Raw genomic sequence first — 10,568 nt, 5'->3', positions numbered from 1 at the left:
TGTGTGTATGTTTATGCTTATGGCAGTTGCATGGCCACCCTACTGTTGCACGTGTTTGAAATAAAAATAATAATATTTGAACATGTGTATTGTTTGAATAGCTTAATATTGAATGCAAAATGATAATAATAATGTATATTTATAAACAGCATTAGGCCAAGTTTAATATAGAACACATATAGTAGGTAGGGGGTCCCTACTTAATCTCTCATCAGTTTGGGGTCCTTGGCCTGAAAAACATTGAAGACCCCCGATCTAAGGCACAAATCCACTTTTATGTGCTATGTTACACTGAGATGACACTGTGGCTGAAGTCCAATGTCTATTTGGTTAATATCCCTCACATTCAACATTTAAGCAACATTTAAGTTTGAGTGACTCACCTTTAGGTTTTCCAATTTTTCTTTCAGGTTTTCCTGCAATATCAGAGTAAGAACTGAGATGCAGTCACATTTAGTTTGATGTAGGAATGTCATAGACTTTATTGTACGGTAGCACCCAACCCAACAACAAAAACATGACTGACTATAGACATGAATAAATACGAGATTACTTTCAATGGCAAATTAATTTACCAGTCGATCTTTGTCTATCAGTGAACTGGCAAAGCAAACCAGGCTCAGCAGGGTGAAGAGGAGAAAGAGGACTTTGGTGTTTCCGTCAGTCACTCCTCTGATTCTGCACGACCCGACTACTGCCATTGTTGTTCTAGATTCAAAAAATAAATAAATAAATAAATAAAAAGTGAGAGAAAATAATAGTAGAATGTATTCAGAATGAACCTGATGTTAAACAAACTGTTCTTACCTGCTAGAGGAGTGGAAGGAGAACTACAGCAAAGGTGGAAAATGTAACAATGACAAGATGACACAGTGTCAGTACTTTTTATAGGCTGCTCCTGTCATCACCTCAATCACAACACAAGTCACCTGCTGGAGTTGTTTTTTAACTTTCATTTTCTCTGTTTTTTTAACTAGCATGTGTCGGATGTCTTTTACCAAAACACAACATCAGTTATGCTAGAACATTCCAGTCCAGGAACTAGTCCAACATAAATATGATCAGAAGAAGGGACTTTTCTCCAAATCAATGCTTGGGTGAGAACAAATATTTAACTTCCTTGTGGTCTATAGTGTAATATTCCTGTTTTTGGGGCATTTGGAATGTGTGTGTACCAAGTTTAAAGGTCAAGAGGTTATTTACCAGATGTTAGCTCGTAAAACTAACTAGATGTACGGAGATAAGTTTTCTTTGTCTGTGAATTGATATATAAGGTGACTGTGGGAGCTGAGCGAGAGAGGGGATTTGACCATTGGCTGGAAGCTCTGTGTTTTGTTTTTTTTTTGCCTCTCCCTGCACTGTCTTATTATTATTATGTCTGTATTATTTGTTTAATTTCAATTGTGCAACTAAAACTAAAAAAAAAAAACAACAACGCAGATTTGGCTAGAGTTTTTGACACAGTTCTTTCTTGTAATAAACCTTTTTAAATGCAGGATAAGACTTGTCAGCGGTGATCATTTCTTTCTTCAGCACGCTTTAGCACATCAATATGCAACCATTGTATCACAATATTCTACAGATTTACAATTAGTGGCCGTAGATCAATATTGATACTAAAAGAAACAGAGGGTTAGAGAAGACAAGCACGGCTGTTTTGTGATTAGTTTCTGTAAACTAATGGCAGTAAATGTAGATTATTGTTGACTCTGGAATATGCACCACACATAGTTGACAAGAAAATCAAAGGTGCAGCTTCAAAGCTTGTTGTACTGAGACAGTTGTCACACAACCATACAAGTCAAACATGTTTTCTGTGACACTTCAACAAGTTTCTTTTTCACGTTTGTACTTTACTGTAATATTTGTGTAAAGCGTAATAGCTACATAGAAATGAAAGTTAAAATAAGAGGCTTATTACAGTCAGGTAGACACCATCATGTCCTCCATGGTATCCAAACTATGGAGGAAAAGATGCGCACACACCCTCAAACAAACTAATGAAAACACAAGTGCACTAAGTAGAGGTGTGTCATACAGAGTGACACCTAGAATATGTAAAACATTTCCTAACCATTATTTTCATTCATTAACTGCATATAACTCACCTCCAGTAACTGGGGTGATAGGGAACATTAAATAGTTAAAAGAAAAAAAGAAAAAAATTAAATTGATTGTAACTCTAATGCACCATTCCCACTGTTTCGATTAAAACATTTTTTTATTTTTTTATTTTTAACATTTGTAAACTTCCTTCTTTATCTCTTATAATTTGTAATTTGACTTCCTCCTGCTGCACAGCTTCATGAGGGGTTTGTCACTTAAATATGATTCTTGTAATTTTGGTGCATTTAATGAAACGACAGATACCGTCTGTCACCACTGGAGGTCACTGCAGATGTACGTGTGGGTTGTAATGAGCCGTCAGTATAAATTATCATCAGACACTTTTCATGAAAGTTTTCAGTGTAATTTGCTTTGGCCTTTTTCATTTGAGTGACTTTCAAAGAAAAAGTTTACAGAAATGACGTCTCACAGCAAGAAGGACTGAGTTTGAGGTCTAAGTTCGGTTCAGTGATGATTTTTAAATTTTAAATGACTGTGAGTGTGAATGGTTGTCTGTCTCTCTGTGTGTGTCCTGTGATACTGGCCACCCGTTCAGGGTGTACCCCCCCTCTCATCCAACGACAGCTGGGATAGACCAGCCCCCTTCTCAACCCTCCAGAGTAAAAAGTGGTTCCAGAAGATTGAAGAAAACTATGTTATCCCAAATGCTGAATTAGTCTAATAGACGAAAATAGAACACAAATACGTCACTGTCACATATTTTTTATTTCTTTCAAGTTGATGTTATCTTTATCGTTTTTTTGTATAATTTTCACTAATTCACTCACTGTGAAGGTACTTTTTCATATTTGGGATAAATAAACGTTATCTTATGTCTTATGTCCTAAACTCCTCATAGATTCATTGTTACAAAAACATGATACAGGCATAACCATGACATTCATTTTTTCTTCATATTCTTTATATTAATTTATTCATTTGAGAGAGGAAAGTATTACATATTAAAATCCAATGATTCGTGGACCCGTCCATCCACCCAACCCTCTGTTACACGAGGACTGACTTACTGCTAAACGGCCACTAGAGGTCACTAAATAACATCTAACTATGGCGTTTACATTTGAGTAACTTCAACCCACTGCAAGACACACTGTAGAGATAATATATATTCATTATACCATGTGTAATGAAAATGAATCGAACCAAAACTTTTTAAACCATCATTAAAAAAATAAAAATATATGGATTAATTATAAAAGAGTGGCTAAAAGAATAAACTTCATCATTTATTGGAATTAAAATAAAATAAAAAAATCACCAGTATGCTGCACTACATGCTAACAGCAACACAGTGATGTTTAGACACAGACTAAACATTATAATTAGAGTTAAGGTCTAATCTATTGCAAAGAATCATTAAAAGTCAAACATTTAACTCCTCAAAGATTACTGATCACACTCCTGACTATATATGAATATATTAATTTTAAGATAATCCATACAGGAAAAGTACATTACACACCAATAGAAATGACACAACACAGTGTTGATCATTCAGAAATCTAAACTATTCATAACTTCAAAGATAGAAAAGATATGATACACAAAACAGAGACGCTGACAAACATGTTAGAGCTCAGCTTCAGTTTCCTCCAGGTATGTTATGAGCTTCTCCATGTTTCTCAGATTCTCTTCATCTTTCTTGAGTTTTGCAGCTATGGACTCAAACTCCTGCTCAGTATCACGTCTGTACTCTGGGACTCCTTCAGCTTGGCGTTTCTCTGCTGCATCCAGCAGTGGCTTGAACACAGGTGGTGCTCTCCTCAGGATTTCCAGTTCAGTGTTTACCCAGTCCAGTTCTGCCTTATCGAGCTCTGACAATATTGACTGTATTACAGTAATGTTTGCCTGATGAAGATAACAAAAAATATTATTATTACTATTGTTATGATTATTATTATTATTATTGTTATTATTATTATTATTATTATTATTATTATTATTATTATAAACTAAAGCTTAAACGCACTTTTATGTGCTATGTCACACTGAGATCGGGCTGAATGCCTCTCAGTCAACATATAAGCAACATTTAAGTTTGAATGACTCACCTGTTGTTCTTCATTTTCTCGTCGTTTGTTCTGAACAAACACTCTCAGGTTTTCCTGTAATATCAGAGTAAGACCTGAGATGCAGTCACATTTAGCTTGATGTAGGAATGTCATAGACTTTAATGTACGATAGCACCCAACCCAACAACAAAAACATGACTGACTATACACATGAATTAATATGAGATTATTTTCAATGGCAAATTAATTTACCAGTTTATCTTCGTCCATCAGTGAACTGGCAAAGCAAACCAGGCTCAGCAGGGTGAAGAGGAGAAAGAGGACTTTGGTGTTTCCGTCAGTCACTCCTCTGATTCTGAACGACCCGACTACTGCCATTGTTGTTCTAGATTTAAAAAAAATAAATAAATAAAAAGTGAGAGAAAATAATAGTAGAATGCATTCACAATGAACCTGATGTTAAACAAACTGTTCTTACCTGCTGGGAGAGTGGAAGGAGAACTACAGCAAAGGTGGAAAATGTAACAATGACAAGATGACACAGTGTCAGTACTTTTTATAGGCTACTCCTGTCGTCACCTGTGTGATTTGCCTCTTTTCGATTTGCTTTCATTATCTCTGAAGTAGCATTTGTCGGATGCCTTTTACAGAAAAACAGCATCAATTAGAGTAAACAAGTGGGCATCGTTCCAGTCCAGGAGCTTATCAAACATAGATATCAACAGAAGACAGATGAGGCTACTGATTGCTGTCACATGTTTGATACTTACAGTAAACAGTTCTACTTTCTGGTGCGACAATACACCTCACATGAGCACTGCATGCCTACAATGTTTGCTCATTGGTCCATTCCTGACCGATTAACACGGACAGCTGATGTCACTGTAGTCAGACGTTGTCTTTACAATCGCAAACACTAGTGGTGTGCGATACTGAATAGTCTTGGTATCGATCCGATACCAAGTACATACGGGCCAGTATCGCTGATACAGATACTTTTCAATAAATAAGGTGGTACTGGATGCGTCATTGAATTGCTAAATCGCTAAATGTTTTTTGTGATGTTTCCCTTTTTTATTATTATTAAATAGTTAAAACCCAGGACAGAATTAGGACAAAGTTTATAATTAAATAGAAAATGCTTTATTATCAATTTTTTTTTCAGAAAAAGCTTAAATAAAAAGTGCACACAAACAAGTAAACAAATTATAACAAATAAGTACTGTTGAGAAACTATAAGGCAATAATATTCAATAAATTCTGAGCCATATTATATTCAATATATGTGTTTCAATTCCAGTAAATGTATTCATTTAAATAACACATTTCAATGGGATAAATGTATTACATCAAGGTCAAGGGTCATTTACATTTAAAAGGTTTGTAAATCTCGTTTTTTTCTTTTATTTTCCCCCTTGAGGCTTTAGCACATGTACAAAAGTTAATGACAAGCCCTGCAAACAACCACACAAGTCAAACTCTCCATTAGTTTTAAGTTGCACAAATTAGAGGATTCAAACACGTTTTCTGTGATTCTTTTATGGGTTTCTTTTTCGCTTTTGTAATTTACTGGAACATTTGCGTAATATAGGCACAACACAGTCAGGTAGATACCAGCCTGTCCTACATGTAATCCTTCAACTATGCAGGAAAAGATAAGCACACATCCTCAGAAAGACAAATGCAAACACACACAAGTGACACACAGTAGAGGCAAAATATTTTATCATGAAACATTTTTTTTATATATTAACTGCACATCACTTACCTCCAAAAGCTGGTGTGATAGGGACATTAAAAACGTAAAATTGATACTAATTTAAATGTATTTGTTTTAATTTAATTCAGTTTAGCTGTTGTACTGTATTTTTGTCAGAGTGTTTATGTTGTGCGTCATGTTGCCATGTTTCGTTTGAGAAATGAAAGTGAAAGAACAGACATCACACGCGTCATTGGTGACAAACAATCTGACAGCTGAAGAACTAAATATTTGTCGTGTGTCACTTCTTCATTCTCCACCTGATCAGCAGCAGCTCTCCTTCCATTCACCCAGCAGGTAAATTAAATCTTACTTTACTTCAAACTGTTGTAAAAAGTTTCTCTTGTGTTTTTCTCATAGGGGTTTTTTATTGTGTCAACTTCGCAGAATGTTTCAGTTGTGATGGCAGCATCAGTGTCACCCAGCAGCAGAGGACTGGCTACAGACCTCGTCCTCATCTTCTTTCTGATCTGTCTGGTTTACGCTGAAGCTTCACAGACGAGTAACACGGACAAACGGGTATATTCTTTGTTGCATATACATCAATTGCAAGTCATTACGGGCTAATTAACTGGAACTTTCTTCATTTACAGGGTGTAATTCTAAGGCGATCACGCTCAAATGATTCTTCTGGGAAATTTCTGGAATCACTGAAGGACTACCATCACAAAGCAGAGCTAGAACTAGTTAGAAATAAGGTGTGTATTTAATCTTCCTTCACTTCATATTTAGTTTCTTCACAAGTGGAGAGTGTGTTGTGTGTGCAGGCACTAAACAACAATTATTTGTAATTTAATGTGTGTAAAAAGTCTTTTTTTCTTCCTCCATCAGACGGCACACAAGAGAAGAGTTGAAATTGTTTCAGATGTACTTGATGACGTCAAAGATCAGCTTGAGTATGTTTTGGAGCTGGTGGGGGAAGTGTCTGATGAGTCTGAACTGAAGGAGACGATGAAGCATTTCGTGGGGAAAACCTCGAAATACACAGACCAAAAAATGATGAACTACACTAAACGCCTACAGGACAAAGAAGAAAGACTGCAAAACATTTACATGTTAATAAAACTGTTAGAGCAGCATCACGCTGAACTGTAACAGTTCTAGTTCACATCTCTGTCTCTCTGTGAAATATTCTGTGCAGTTTTAGTTCTTGTGTAATCCTACAAAATAGAACAGAGAATAGTTTATTACTTTATTAATTCCCAAGTGTCCAGTAGCTTGTCCACAAACATACACCGACATCAACATAACACACCAACAAAATCACCAGAATCTACAGTGCAAGAAAATATGAAGATATGTGTGGAAGTATATATATGTATAGGCTGCACTAGCATGTTAATATGAATTACTGCGTGAAAACTATGTACACTTGAACAATTTACAACTGGTTTCCTCTCTGTTTTTAACGTGTGTGTGAGTGGTGCGATAAGGTACAAAACATGTCAGTGCATGCTCTTTGATATATATACTTTTCTTGGCACTTCTTCCAAAGGTGAAGTTACTGTTATTTAATATTTTATTGCAGTGATTAAAGAGATTGTTTCCTTAGTTTAGTTTAACTCCTGACTAGTGTTTCCTTTTCTGTCAATCACTTCTGTAATTAAACCATTTTACATGAGTATAACCTGTTGTTTATATACGTACTAATACAAATAAATGCAATAATTAAAAACTCATTTTGTCTGATTCCTCATTTCGTAACAGCTGTCAGACGTGAAGCACACACTTCCTGAAAAGTGTTTGTTTGACGCTCACTGACTGCAGGCTCTATTGTCAGGCAGCTCACAAAGATTCCAGCCTAGATTATCTTTTCAGATGAATGTTGTGAAGAAACTGTTTTCTAGTTTTTGGACAGTCTAGGAACATGCACCGCTGAGGCTGACGGCAAGTCACGTGATGAAACTAATATCTACATGACACAGTTGGCATGAAAATTCCTGAAACTTGATAAACTGGAAGACGCTGCTCTGACGCTTTTAATCTTGTACTGAGATAGTTGTCATACGACAGCACCACTGATTATAGCCCCAGCCTTCAGCCTCCAGTGGAAGACATAAAACACATCATGTTGCTAAGTTATCTACAACATTTGAGGTGTGTTGTTATACCAGAATTTAACGTTGTCAGCACTAAGTAGACAAATGAAACATGCTGTCTGTGATTCTTCCACAAGTTTCTTTTTCACGTTTGTCATTTACTGGAATAATTATGTAAAGTGTAACTGCTACAAAGAAATGAAAAAAGCACATCACAGTCAGGTAGATACCAACATGTCCTCCATGGTATCCAAACAATGCAGGACATGATGCACGCACTCCCTCACACAAACAAATACAGGTGAGTCATACAGAACGTGACACCAAGAATATGTAAAACGTGGACTGTTTCTTAATTATTATTATTATGTCTTTATTGATGCTCTACTATTTAAGCCTTATAGAACAGTGATGATGGTATTAGGAGCAGAGCTGTGGCTGCTGTCAGAAGAATCAAGTGTCCTAAAATTACTACTTTAGTTTAACTTGGTTAATGGGAGGCGGCTGCTTCTGTAACCAGAGAGAAGGGAGGTGAAATTTTGAATGAATCTCCTGATGAAGTGACACATACTGTTGTGCCGGATTATTGTCAGAGTATTTCTATTGTGTTTCTTGTTGTCACGTTTGCTGTAAAGTGGAATAATTTGAGAAATGAAAGTGAAAGTACAGTGAAGTCAAGTTTCTCTTGCTTTTTTCTCCTAGTGTAATCTGCATCATTACTGACCTCAGCCCAACACACTCTCTCCAGTCACATTCTGTCAGCTGAGAGGGAGATTTTTTAAAAAAAACTGCATGAAAAGCTTTTTGGCTGGATATCACCGCATTGAACACATGACCCATCACATGAGCTATGTGGCTACAGGAGCATATGTATAAAACATTTGTCGTGTGTCATTTCTTTATTCTCCACCTGCTCAGCAGTAGCTCTCCTTCCATTCACCCAGCAGGTAAATTAAATCTTACTTCACTTCAAACTGTTGTAAAAAGTTTCTCTTGTGTTTTTCTTACGGTTGTTTTTATTGTGTCAACTTCACAGAGTGTTTTAGTTATGATGGCAGCATCAGTGTCACCCCCAAAAGGCCTCTTCCTCATCTTCTCTCTGCTCAATCTGCTTCATGTTGCAACTTCACAGACAAGTACCATGGACAAACTGGTACATTCTTTGTTGCTTAGTCTTGTTTTGCAGTCGCACATTTATATGTGTATGTGCATTTACATCATCTGGAAGTCTTTATGGGCTAATTAACTTTCTTCTTGTTCATTTCTCCATTTAAAGAATGCAGCACATGTGAAACACTCAAAGGTTTGTTCTTGGAAATTTCTGGATTTAATGAAGAAGCACTCTCAGGGAGCAGTAGAAGAACTAGTTAGAAATAAGGTGTGTATTTAATCTTCCTTCACTTCATATTCAGTTTCTGGAGAGTGTGCTGTGTGTGCAGGAGCTAAACAACAATTATTTTCTTCCTCCATCAGTCATCACACAAGAGAAGAGTTGAAATCGTTTCAGATGTACTTGATGAAGTCAAAGATCAGCTTGATTATGTTTTGGAGCTGGTGGGGGAAGTGTCTGATGAGTCTGAACTGAAGGAGAGGATAAAGGATTTCTTGGAGAAAACCATGACTTACACAAACCAAAATATGGAGAGCTACACTGAACAACTACATGACACTGAAGAAAGACTGCAAGAAAGTCTCAAAATATGCTTGGAGAAGTCTAGAGATGAGTGACTGTAACAGTTTAATATTCTGTGCAGGTTTAATTTTTGTGAAATACTGGTTTCCTCTCTGTTTTTAATATGTATCTGGGTGGTATGATATGACACAAAACATCTCAATGCATGCTCTTTGATATATATATACTTTTCTTAGCACTTCTTGTAAAGATAAAGTTACTGTTATGTAACCTTTTATTGCAGTGATTAAAGAGATTGATTTGTTAAGTTTAGTTGAACTCCTAACTAGTGGTTCATTTTCTGTTAATCACTTCTGTAATTAAACCATTTCACATGAGTATAACCTGTTGTTTATATACATACTAATACCTTGAACCGTCACCTTATCGTGGTGGAGGAGTTTGAGTGCCCTAATGACCCTAGGAGCTATGCTGTCTGGGGCATTTTGCCCCTGGTAGGGCCTCCCAGGGCAGATTGGTCCCAGGGCAAAGGGTCAGACAAAGGACGGTTACAAAGACCCTGAATGATTAAGACAAACGAGAGCCAGTGTACCTGGCCCGGAGGGCTACCGGGGCCCCACCCTGGAGCCAGTCCTGGGGTTGGGGCTTGTGGGGGAGTGCCTGGTGGTCGGGCCTTTGTCCATGGGGCCCAGCCAGGCCAAGCCTGAAGCGGTTACCGGTTATTCGCCTCCCTGTGGGCCCACCACCCACAGGAGGTCCAGGAACGGTCCGGTGCAGTGTGGATTGGGCGGGGGTCTTGGCGGTCTGTTCCACGGTTATGGAAACTGGCTTTGGGGACATGGAACGTGACCTCTCTGGCGGGGAAGGAGCTGGAGCTTGTGGAAGAGGTGGAGCGTTATCGACTAGATATAGTCTGCCCCACATCGTCACATAGCATTGGCTCTGGAACCCAAGTCCTTGAGAGGGGTTGGACTTTCTTCTTTGCTGGAGTTGCTCCG

General features: G+C 37.4%; 1 long non-coding RNA gene across 1 annotated transcript; it reads left to right on the top strand.

The window, feature by feature from the left end:
* The first annotated feature begins 9,013 nt into the window (after nucleotides 1-9,013).
* On the top strand, nucleotides 9,014-9,977 carry LOC124997937. Its single transcript, XR_007111005.1, has 3 exons — nucleotides 9,014-9,090; nucleotides 9,214-9,315; nucleotides 9,411-9,977. It is a non-coding gene; the product is annotated as an uncharacterized LOC124997937 (long non-coding RNA).
* The last annotated feature ends 591 nt before the right edge of the window (nucleotides 9,978-10,568 follow it).

This window comes from Mugil cephalus, chromosome 1 (genome assembly GCF_022458985.1).
Source record: "Mugil cephalus isolate CIBA_MC_2020 chromosome 1, CIBA_Mcephalus_1.1, whole genome shotgun sequence".
Lineage (NCBI taxonomy): Eukaryota > Metazoa > Chordata > Actinopteri > Mugiliformes > Mugilidae > Mugil > Mugil cephalus.
This window is presented reverse-complemented; position numbering and strand designations above follow the sequence as displayed.